The sequence below is a fragment of the Halyomorpha halys genome, unplaced genomic scaffold (assembly GCF_000696795.3).
Source record: "Halyomorpha halys isolate HHAL.00 unplaced genomic scaffold, Hhal_1.1 Scaffold103.1, whole genome shotgun sequence".
Classification (NCBI taxonomy): domain Eukaryota; kingdom Metazoa; phylum Arthropoda; class Insecta; order Hemiptera; family Pentatomidae; genus Halyomorpha; species Halyomorpha halys.
This window is the reverse complement of record NW_027115007.1, coordinates 396,779-409,133: the sequence shown is the minus strand read 5'-3', so window position 1 is coordinate 409,133 and position 12,355 is coordinate 396,779. Positions and strand designations below refer to the sequence as shown.

The 12,355-nt window shown below is 31.7% G+C and overlaps 1 protein-coding gene across 1 annotated transcript in view; it reads left to right on the top strand.

Annotated features, from left to right (window-relative positions):
- Nucleotides 1-10,249: 10,249 nt before the first annotated feature.
- LOC106677562 (uncharacterized) overlaps nt 10,250-12,355 on the top strand; it is a 62,812-nt gene continuing 60,706 nt past the window's right edge. The window contains exon 1 of the mRNA XM_014415580.3: nt 10,250-10,370. The gene's annotated coding sequence lies outside the window, so the exon portion shown is untranslated. The remainder of the gene's footprint in view (nt 10,371-12,355) is intronic.

Here is a 12,355-nt window from a genome sequence, read left to right as displayed (position 1 = left end):
AAGACAAACGACATGATGTTCAAGTAAGGATTTAGTTTATTTCGTTAAAAGATTTTTTATATTAACGACAATTTTATTTAAGAAGTATATGTATAGAAATTTCATATATTATTTTTTATTCACAAAATGAGTAAGAAATCATAGAACTGATAATGATGAACTCATGTTCGATATCGAAGCCTCCAAAAATCGTAAGCCTTATACTCTGTCTAGGGAAGCCGTTCCCAAACTGTGATCGCCGTGGCACCCTTGTGCTACTGTACTGTAGGCTTCGAAGCCTCTTGTAATGTCCTACAAATTTGATCCTCCCTCACCCCTGACTGCGACCAAAACGGCTCCTCCCCTTCTTACTATCTTCGGGTTTGGCCAATTCAGAGGTTCTACTCTTGGAAATTATTTGCCACTTCTTGTCGCTGACTATTCCCTCAACTCCCTCAATTTCTTCAAAGTCCGTCGGTCTTCCTTTAGCCGAGCTCCCACAAGATTCTTCCTCACTGTTATCCTCTGATATGCCATGTTTTATGTCCCTCGTCCTGCGTCCACTCTCGCAGGAATTGCCTTTGTTTTCTGCTTTCCTGGAATACCTTCAAGAAGATGTCCATTTCTTTGGCTCTTGCCATCTTGATCTTAATCCACTCCAGCGCATTGGGGTGTTCTTCTGGCATGGTGATTGACGGTAGAGGTTGAATCTCAGCTGTCGGAACTGCCGGAACTGCAGGAGGTGAGTTTTCCCGGGGTAAGTTTAGGTCTACTGGTCATATAAAAACATTATTATTTAAAACATTTTATAAAAAATATGTATAAATATACCTCAGAAAAAAGACCATTATTATAACCAATATTATATTGGTATTAAAATATTAGTATTACCAAGTAACAGAATTACGGCGAGGAAAAGAAAAGGTAAAAAAAATAAATAAATAATAAAATAAAAAAGATTCTCAGGACTGACAGTTTTTTTCTTCCGCTTTCAGACAGTTCCCGAGCTTCGGCACCAGTTAAGAGTCGTTGAGAGCAAAACATAAAAAAAGAAAAAAAAAATGGATGAGGAATGGCATACTCGAGTTCCAGTAAAACACTGCTTTATTCTCCTCACAAATCCTTCTTATATAAATTTGGTAATATTTTCATTGGGTTTCTAGTATTAAGATGAATAGTTCCCTACTTCAGATTATATAAATAATTCTATTTCTAAATTACAAACTTAAACATTATTGCCACGGCGGCCCTGGAATTCGTCTTACACCCGTTTTGGGACAGCTGCTCTAGTGCGGCTGTTCTCAAATGTTTTTCGCCGTGGCACCCTTGTCAGGTTTAAAAAAAAATATTGCTGCACCCTCATCGGGAATAAAAAAATCGACCTTTATCCTAAATCTAATTGAATACATTTTTCATTATTTTCTTCATTACTAGCAGACTCAGAGAGTTTGCCTTTTTTTTTTTTGTGTGTGTGGGTGTAAGCTTATTATTTTAATATAGACTCACAGAAATAAATTAGTAAAACAAAAATTATTTTCACTGCATGCTTGTCAAACACATTATTTTCTAAATATTATATCATATGTCGTTATAACATCCAGAACTCTTGGATCCTTTAATTATTTTTTTATGAATGTATACACTGATATCCAACAATTTTTGGAAAAATCACATTCGCCGAAAAACTGGAGGAATAATTTGTCTGATATTTGCCGAGCCCTGGGGCAATGGATGGAGATTTTTTACTTCCCAAAGGGAAGATTAGTTTCCCAATATTTTTAAGATTGTTGAGTTTACCCTGGACTGTGTATCAACTGATGTAGAAAGATTTTTTTTTATTAATAGTGGAAACTTAACGTTTTAATTTCCAGTGGAACACGAACTGTCGGTAGGGTAAAGTAACTGCGGGAAATGGATTTAATACAGATATGGGTATACAGGTTTAATACAGATACAGATTTGAACATATGGATGGATTTAATACAGATGGATGTTCCCCATACAGATGGATTTAATACAGATACAGATATACAATATATTTTGTTCCTTGTGACCTGAGGCACATTGGGGCGCCTCACCCTTACCACTGTGAAAAAAATCCATTTTCCGTTCTATTCCCCCCCCAAAATGTAAAATCTCTTTTTGTCCATTCTCAAGGCCTCATTAAGATATTTCAAGGCTAAATTTTTTGTTTTCTCATTTTTTCATAAATGGTTGTGAAGGGGTTAAACTGTTCGAGTATAATTGTGCATTTTCTTATTTAAAGAAATTTAAAAATATCAAAGTAAATTTTATGGAAGCTGTTCCTTCAAACAAATATTTTATCACATAACATTTTTAATGTTGGCAAAAATGAGCCAAATGGATGCTTACTTAATTTTGATTACAATACATAATATATTATGTTATATAAGTAAATTATTAGTTACTTTAAGTTAAACGATTGTTTTAAAAGTCCGTTTATAGCATTATATACTAAAATATATGTTCTATAGAAGAAAAAAAAAAATTTCATCTTCCTTTCTCCTTCCCTTTCCTCACCTCCAACTACACCCTCCCTTCGATCTTCCAAATTGTTTAGATTTAGTTTTTAATATAGTTATCCTAACTGAACACGAATAAGTTCGTGAACAAGTTTAATAGGATAGGTTTTTAAGGTATTAATTTTATTACCTTACCAATATTATTATAAACAAAATAATATAGAGCTGTATAACATTATTTTTACTAGATCGGATATATGGACACAGAAACAGTAACCAACGTAGTGTGAATGAATGAAAAAAAAAGAACAATGCAGCGGAAGTAGGGACTCAATAGTTCTTTTCCCGTGACGGAAATCTAGATCTAACATTTCCCCTTCAACTGAATATTAATCAATTTCAATATTTATAATCACAGGTAATTTCTATGATCAATTCTTCAAATATCGGCCAAGCTATGGAAGATCCTAAAACTTGGTAGCAGTGTACTTTGAGTGGATAGTTTTCGCACATCGTCAAACTATACGAAGAATTCTAGCTAAAATGAACTTACATTCGGCTTCGTCATATCATGTATCCCCATGACGAGAGATCTCTGTAAATAGAATAGCTCTTGTAGGCACATTTAGGGGCAGTGCTGACATGTGGATGTCCAAGAGCTTGCCTAGCTGCGATAAACGTTACTCTTATTGTTTAGAACGATTAGTATCGGAGAAGGTCCGGCCATGTTCAATTAGGAAGGAATATCTCTGACTTATTTCTGCTCCAATTTTAAATTAGTGATATGGAAGCGTTCGAATCACCTCTAAATAAAAAAAAGTGTCTTATCGAGTATCTCAAGGATATTAAAATTCACTGATTACACTTAACTAACTCAATCCAATAGAACTTCTCTGGGACGGATTTAATAAAAACATGCAAAGCAGAATTGAACCGATGGATGTAAAACTGGAGGTAAAATGTATTTGAGGTCAAATGTACCCGATTTTAGTTATTTTTTTAAAAAGAGATGGCAGCACTTAGGAAGCAAATTTACTTTTAGTCTCATTTATAGACGAAAAAAATTATTAAATAATAAATCTAGAATCTCATTAAATCCACGCTAATTTGTGCAATATTTTTTTGTAATTATTTTGGCATTTAAAAAAAAAATATCTTTGTTAATATTGGTAAATAAAAAAAAAATCAGGTTATAGCCACTTATCCACAAGAAAATAAAACACGCATTAAAACTGCCCAAACAGATTAATTTCGGTAGCATAGGACGATGGTAAAGCGAAAAATATAGTATAATAATTATAGCCTTGAGATTTGTGGTTACTACCAAGACCAGGGGGAGGGGGGACATAACCCCCACTTCACTTACCGTCCTCCTAGAGCTCCTAGTTTCTTGGTAAAAATAGATTTTTTCAGTGTTAGGCACTCAGTCCACGCATTATTCAATGCTATTAAATTAATTATAGCATAAACTAACTTAGTTGTCGGCTTGTATCGAAAATATTTGTACTTCTACAATTTATTCTAAGACATTTTCAGTTATAATAAATTCAAAGAATTATTTATTTATTCCTAAGAATAAAGGAATAAATAAATAAATTTTGTAAAAGTTCTAAACAGCTAATAATTGTAGATAATTTCAAAAATTTAAAACATGGAATAAACATTATTTAAAAAAATAAAATAAAAACTGCAAATATGCTTGAATCTTACGATACACGAAAAATGAATAAACAATAATAATAATTACTAGTTCTAATTAGATTCTAAATACAAAAATTAATTAAAAAAAAATTCATTTTTTTTTTAAATTACCGTAACAAATACATAATAACAGAAAATCAATTACAATTTTAATCTGACTCTTCACAAATTCAAGTATTCCTATGAGAAAGTTGGTTTTTAGGTTGCCGTTGGAGTCCGTATCCATCAGGTGAAAGATTTGTGAACAAAAACGTATTTTTCACATTACGTTCTGTAAGTGGCTATTACCTCAAAATAAAAAAATAATAATAATAATAAAAAAAAAAACTGCTAATTCAATTTTTTGCATTTTATTTTCCTTATTATTCAGTTGGTGGATATAAAACCCAATTAGCGTGAATTATTTACTTAACACACAAAATACCCTTTGCATATTGAAAATCAGACTATTCATTCTAAATAGAAATCAAAAAGTAAATTCTACTAATTTTGGTGCGTCTCACGAAGTGGTACATTTAGCCTTAAGAAGAAGAACTATATAATTGATAAGAAATAAGAACTTGTTTCTTTTTAAAATTTCTTACCAAAAGTTTTACAGAACTTTTCTTAATGTGTTAAATATCTCAAAACTCCAATGTTAATTTACACCACTTTTGCATTCAATGGGTCAATTAACCCTGATTTCCAGTAGAGAATATCACCTAGTCCGAGGACTGGAGGTTACCGTAAACTTCATTTTGATAGGAGGCTATTGAAAACTTTTTTTATTTAAAAAATCTGTCTTTTCATGTGATTTTGGTTTTTCAACATCCATTACCTTATTTGTCTAAAAGTTATCCCTCATCAATGATTCATTCAATAATGTAAAAATGTATTACATCCATAAAATATCACCGTGAAATGTATGGAATAAAGTAAGGGGAATGCATCACAAAATATCTCATCTCTACATGTGGCCGACCTTACCACAAAACATTACATCAGGCACCAACTGCATTACTGGCTTAGCATTGAACTAACACTTGCATATATGTACTAATTTATTATGAGTAATTAGACATTATTGCACGGAGTGTCTAAACATTGCAGAGGACCCTCGAAAGAACACGGACCAAGAGGAAATGAAATGTGGTTAAGGGTATTTGCGTCATAGCAAGGGGGAGAATGATATAATAAGTTCATTCGTTCATTGAACGAATTATACCTACATTTATTGTATATAAAAGATTCTTTATTAAAAAAAAGATATTGGACATATATTTTAGTCATTAAAAAACAATGAACAGATATTATTTATCGATATATACTAGTTTAATTCATATTATTGATTCTAAAAAGTGTAAATATTTTAGTTTAGCCATTTTGCTTTGCCTAAATAATTATTGATTAAATAGAAGTAACTCAAATAAATTGTATGGGCTCAATTTACAAATTACTTCCATCCAACAAAAAAAGCATGAAATTACATGTACTTCTCTAATGTGTGTGTGTAATTTTTTCAATTAACTTTTTTCTATAATGCTGTGTTTTTGAGGGCTATTAAAAAACTGACCATTCGTGTTATACCTGGAACCGCTGTTTAATGAGCCGTTTTATTATGAGTCCATAGTTAAATAATGGCATTAAATTATTTATTTTTTTTACTTTACAATGTGTTTGTTTCATTTATTTTAAAATATATGCCATAAACATTTAACAATTTTAATTGATTTCTTATAAAAATATGGCGTAGAATTTTCTTATTGATTTCATTGAAACTTATTGATTTGTTCTTATTGTTATTTGTAATTTGTCATTGAAACTGTGTAACTCGGCTTGATATCGTTATGATTTCAATTTGCTTTTTAGCTTACGGAAGTTAGGTTTTAAAAATATTATGTTATCAAGTTAAAAATTGTGGATTTTATAAGAAAAAATCTATTTTATTTTCTCACTACACTTTATAATCAATCATAAAACATTCAAAGGACTAGAATTGGAGCTTACTTTTAAAACTAAAAAAATAGCATTCTCTTATCCTGAAAAATTTATTACTGAAATGGTGATGATAACTCGAGGATTACACAAATTCAATGGAACAGGAGCAAATCTGCCAGTACAAATCCTTCTCGTATGCAGTTGTTTTTCGAAATCTAACTCTGAGCAAGAGGCCCAACTTTGTAGCCACTGTACGTAATTTATTTTTCGTTCTTCCTCTTGAGACTAGAGAACTTCGACTACATTCTTATAATGTGGAGGGGGAAAGTAAGGGTAATGGAATAGTAAAATATTGGCAGTGCCAATACAACATTCGGTGATAAGCTCAAAAAATATTGGTGAAAGTGATATGCAAGATTTGTGTGTTCAAGGACAACTTTTGACTATCGAAAACTGTCAGGATCATGCGCAGTCCGAGTTTTGGAATAGAGAAACCTGTACTGCACCTGCTCTTGATAATTCTTGACAGTGAACTGTGTTTGTCGGAAAAGACCTATTTATTTAATTTTAAATGATACTATTTTTTTTCGGTTGCCTCTACCGACCTTGTAGACCTTTTGCTGCCCAAACCAGCCTTCTCCACGCCTGCCTATCTTGGACTACTGCCTTCCAGTTTGCTGCATGCAGCTCTTTCGCATCTGGATTCTGTCAATACATCTGGTTTTTGGCCTCCGACGTGGTCTCTTGCCTACTATACTGGCTTCCAATGTTGCGTAGAAGCGTCCTGATGGACTATTTCGAGCCATTCTTAACCTCCTTGCATTCATATCGTGAGATATTGATTGACCAGTCTCTGTAAGCAGTTCACTGTTGGTTCTCCTCCTCCATGAGTTAAGGCTAAAACATACTGATAATAATAATTAATTTGTTTCAGGTATAACCAATATAGAAAAAATAAACTTTTTTTTTTTCCTTTTCTTACGTCGGCCCAAGACTCCCGTTGGAGTCCTACACCAAAAATAAACATATTAGCAACATTATAGTACCTCCTTATCCCACCAATTATAGTTTTCCTTATAATCGATTAAAAAACTATAGAAATAACCCGTACCTCTGTATAACCTTATGCCCCCATTAGATTAAAGAGAAGGGAGGTTATTGTATATCTCCTTAAACAAGTTAGTGGGTTGTTAGTTATTTTTTTGTTTTTTAATAATTTATTTATTGATATTTACAACTGTATACACATATATACAACAAGTAAATTTGCTGTAGGTGACATAGTGACATGATACAAACATGTGGAGAATCTACCCATTGATAGAACTCCAATAACATTTCTAGAGTAGAAGATCTCGAGGCCATCTTCTTTTCAGACGCCTAGGAGGATTATTAGGTAATGAAGGAGAAGCCAGGTTAGAAAAAAGTGGATTTGGGTGGTTGAAAAGTTTATTATGGAAGGAACGGTATCTGGTTCTGGCCAAATCGGCAACATATGGAATATTGAGGTCCTGATGGATGACTTGATTTGTGACAGTAAGGAGCATTAAGGATTTTACGAAGGATTTTGGACTGTAAGGATTGGATTCTGGAGGAATTTCATGGTTTAGTGGAGCCCCAAAGCTCAACTCCGTATGTCCAGATAGGCCTTATAATAGTCATGTAGATCAGTCTTTTGTAATGGATTGGGAATTTAGACCGTTTGTCTAGTAAATGTTGCAATAGTCGGAATCTACGAGCAGTTTCTTGTCTTTTTAGTCTTGTATGAGGATTCCATGTCAGTCGTTTGTCGAGATGTAGTCCTAAGTAACGGATCTGTTCGACAGGAATAACCGTAAAAATTGATATATAAGAAGATGGTCAGAGTTGCTGTCAAAAGTGAAACAAATATAGTTTACAACTATTTTTGTTTCACTTTTGACCGCAACCCTGACCATCTTCTTATATATATGTTTCTAGTTTTATTATGTATCGAAGTTTTATGTTTGAATCGATTTCCTGAAACATTACTATTCTTTTCTTTGTTGAAGATAAATTTTACTTTTTAAAAATTTCATTCGGTTGTAATATACTTTTAGTTGATGATGATGACAGTAATGTGTGATATTAAAGTATCAGAAGACTTTTCTACGTGCCTTTTGAGTACTTCTATGCTGTTTGTTCATAACAGGTGCTGTTAGCGAGTTTGGCACCTGGGTACATAAAAATCGTAAGTGGTGGGAGTTTGGAGGGGTCGATAGCTTCTGAACCTTGGAAAATACTACACAAAAAATCATTCGTTATCAGCTGAAAAGTGAATATGCACAATTACAATCGATAAATACGTCCCGTCATCAGTAGGTGATTTTATAAATTGTTTTTACTTTTGTAAAAAAAAGAAGTGAGATAACAATTTCTAATTATAAGAATTTCTTTTCATTTGAAAAATGAATCTCATGAAATCGTTTCTTTAAATAAAAATGAACCAGTCCTCAAAGTAACTTAGATTAATAATTATAAAAGTATTCCTAAATGATAGTTGGTTGTTTTATTTAGTGCTACAAAATTTTAGAGTAATGTATTAGATAAATATAATCACTATTTGGGAGAAAGAAGAGATTCATAAAAATGATTTATATTTGATAAAAAAAAATTATATATATATATATTAACTAATATTTCAATGAAAAATGGAGCTTCATTTGAATATTATTTTACACTTTTCGTAAATTGTCCATTTTAAATATCAAATTCATAATACTTCACAATTGTTTTTTATTTTTTTAAATATTAAGCATTAGTTAAGGAGATTAAATTTGAAGTAAATTGAACTAGCTTCCTTCCATTTTAGTGCAGAATAGAATGTTTTGGCTTAATGGTTCTCCTAAAAAGGGGGAAATAAGTAAAGGAATGCAAACTAGATTTTAAGAAACTACGAAACTGGTCAAGTAGTAATTGTTTAAATTATATTAAATTCTAAGACAAATGATAAACCTAAAATGAAAACTGGATTTACAGGACGTGAAGAAATGATTGTACTAAAAAAAGAAAATATGGTTTAAGTCGTAATTGTTATGTTTTTATTGAATGGTAATAAAATGTAAAGATGTTTAGATTTCTATATTACCACTCTTACAAGTTTATAGTTTTTAACATCTCTGGCTAAGGGAAAGTTACTGCTCCTATGGTTCAGAACTGCAAGAACGCTTGTTGGATATTTTTTTTCGTAGTTTGAATTCTAAGTTCTACTGCTGCTGCTTAGGTCATGTATAATTTGCCACTACATGCTAAGCAGAGGGTTGTGCATTTTAGTCAAATTTTACGATAGCTACATTCGCCACTCTAACTCTGCTAAGCTCTTGTGTGAGATTTTACGTAGAAATATCCAGATATCCAGGTAAAGGGGATCCATGGGATAGTGATGGGAATAAACTGATAAAGTTTCATCTTTTCGGATATTCTGTAGGTACGGCTCTTACGTTGCCAACATCTTTGATAACACTACCGGAATATTTCCGGAAAATTTCCTCCATACTGTTGTTAAACCTAACTAAAGTGAGCTTAATCAAATGCACATGAATGCTACAGCACTCGAACATGAAGAAAATGATCCCACTCGTAGAACTTGCAAATTCTATGAGCATTTCAAGGGAATTCGCGCCTACTTCGTTTGATACCTTTCTTCAGTCAGTAGTGTTAAAAATTATGAAATTTTAATAGCAAATGTTTTTTTTCTTTTATTTATTTGATTTAAAATTCAATTATTACCGCAATTGCAATAAAAACAAATGCAATAATTTTTTTAAGTTTTGATTCTGCTCATTTCTTCGTTTTGTGTACAGCTAATTTACATTTGGTGTTCATTCTGGTTTAGTATTTTTAATAGTGAACCTTTTTTAATCGACCACAAAAATTGTCACCCCCTAAAAATTTGAGGTTTAACGTTTCAATATAACTATAATTCAAAAATAGCCTTATGCCGTTGCTTGCTAAAACTACTAGGCCACTTTTTTTAAAATTATGCGCCAAAGTCAGAAGGTTACCACTATGAATAATAGAATAAAGTAGCATTTTATGACTTCACAAATTAGTTTATCTGGAAACAAACGTTATACATCAAACATTTACAACTTTGAGAGCTAGCAGTAAATAACAGGATTGGGAAACGCTGGAACCCCCACACAGTTTGGAGACTCCAGAGCCAGCGATGCTGTCATACCCTGGAAGTGCCTATGGTCCCACCCTCGTCGCCGTGGAGGGGATCAGTCTTGTAGGTGCTCTTCCAAGGTAACGACGTCAGTCCCACGTTCAGTAAGTAGTCAACACATTGTTTATATCTTTGTTATCGTTTATTTGGAAGTGTCATTGCGACCCAATATTCAATATTCTTTATTAAACAATTACTCTTTAAGTAAATATTAAATATATTTAAAAAGCCTATCATTACCAATGGATTTCTAAGATTTTTTTTTTTTTAATTTCTTCCATACTGTGATTAATTTATATGTTTTTCAACAATAAATAAATTTAATTCATATATAGTGTTAAATACAAAAACAAAAGAAACCACAATGCATGTTTTTATATTACACAAACGATCACCTTAATCATATCATCATTAAGAATGTAATAAATATTCCTACTTCTTATATTTGTCTTTATTTGCGGATTCGGCTGTCGGATTTTCTGTTAAATGTCGTATTAATTTTTTCCAAATAAAAGTTTCTTATGCACTCATTTATTGACGTGGTTTATGGATTGATTTGTTCCAATTTAAATGTTTTATTTGTGTTACTCTGGGGTCTGTTGTTCTTCTTTGAGTAAGCCACACCTTTGGCACCCATCCCTGAATGTATCACATTCCTTCCCATCTACTGTTTTCATATCAGCGAAGGAAGTAAGCCAACAGACAGTAAGGGAATTGATGTTTGGTGAAATCATTCTCTATTTCTTGAACGACGTGTTCAGTCCAAGGTAACTAATACGTAGTTATCGGCCAACAACAAGCAGTAAGATTATACTGTATATTGGGGTTGCATTTAATAACAAATATTAAAAATAAATTATCCTTCTTCAAATAGATTTATTTGTGATTCTTTATGCTTAATAAATTTCTTATAATCATTAGCTTAGAAGACTTTTTAATAATTTAATCGAGTTTTAACTCAAATTTTAACTTTTAAACTATATGAAAATAATTATGAACACAACTTTCTGTACACATTTCAAAAATGTTGAATCTCAAAACTTCTTAAGGTATTTGAATAAGGTTAAATTTGATAATTTAATAAGAGAAATAATGAATTAAAATTCTTACTGTTTATTTTTTATAAAAAGGCAAAGTTATCTTTTTCGTTCCGGTCATTAATTTAATAACAGTCCATTGGATAGAATGACGACAACAATTAGAGAATTACATTAATAAAATTACATCCATAAAATATTTGTATACCTATTTTTTAAGCAAAATAGAAGGAACATAACGAACTTTAGCGAGAAGAGGAGAATTGAACAGTAAAAAATAGACAGGTGTAATTTATGTGTTTGATTAGTTAAACACATAAATTGTTTCAGAACTTATTGTCCTGGAGCATTGTCAGAAGTAAGTATAATAAATTTAGAAAGGTGTTATTCCTGATTATACAAAACTTGAACAAGGTATATTAAATGGACTTGTGTATTTAAAAAAATGGTAATATTCGTTCATGTCATTCATAAAACCAATGTTGATCTGTTGCTAGGTTTCAGCCCACTACGTTGCCCAAACAATTCGGCTCGTATTGAAATTAAACCTTTAATCTATTTAAGCACTATAGTACTTTAGAAAATTATACACGATTTACAAGAAAAAAAACTAGAGGAATAAAAAAATAACTCAAACTCTGCTTACGTTTAATAATTTGAAAACCTTACACATAGTTTACGACGTAAACTCGATATCAACACGAGGTCATCGGAGATCACGGCTGGAATTTTCCTTTCTCCAGGCAGGCTAATTTTTTATTTAACTTTCATTTTAATTACTATAAAAGCACTTACTTCCACATCTCACTTTAGCTTAACATTACGTATGATTTTTCTCTCATTTATTAAAATAAGAGTATTATAGATTGAAGCGAATCATTAATAATAATTTATTGTGAGTTAAAGAGGTTTATGTGTGCATAAAATATTGAGGATTAGAAATCGATGAAAGGTTTTTGATTGTTATTGAAAAATTGTTTAGTCCCGAAACTGATCCGAGGTATATGATGTTTGTTTGCCCCGGAAATCAAGGATATTGTATGAGTGTATAT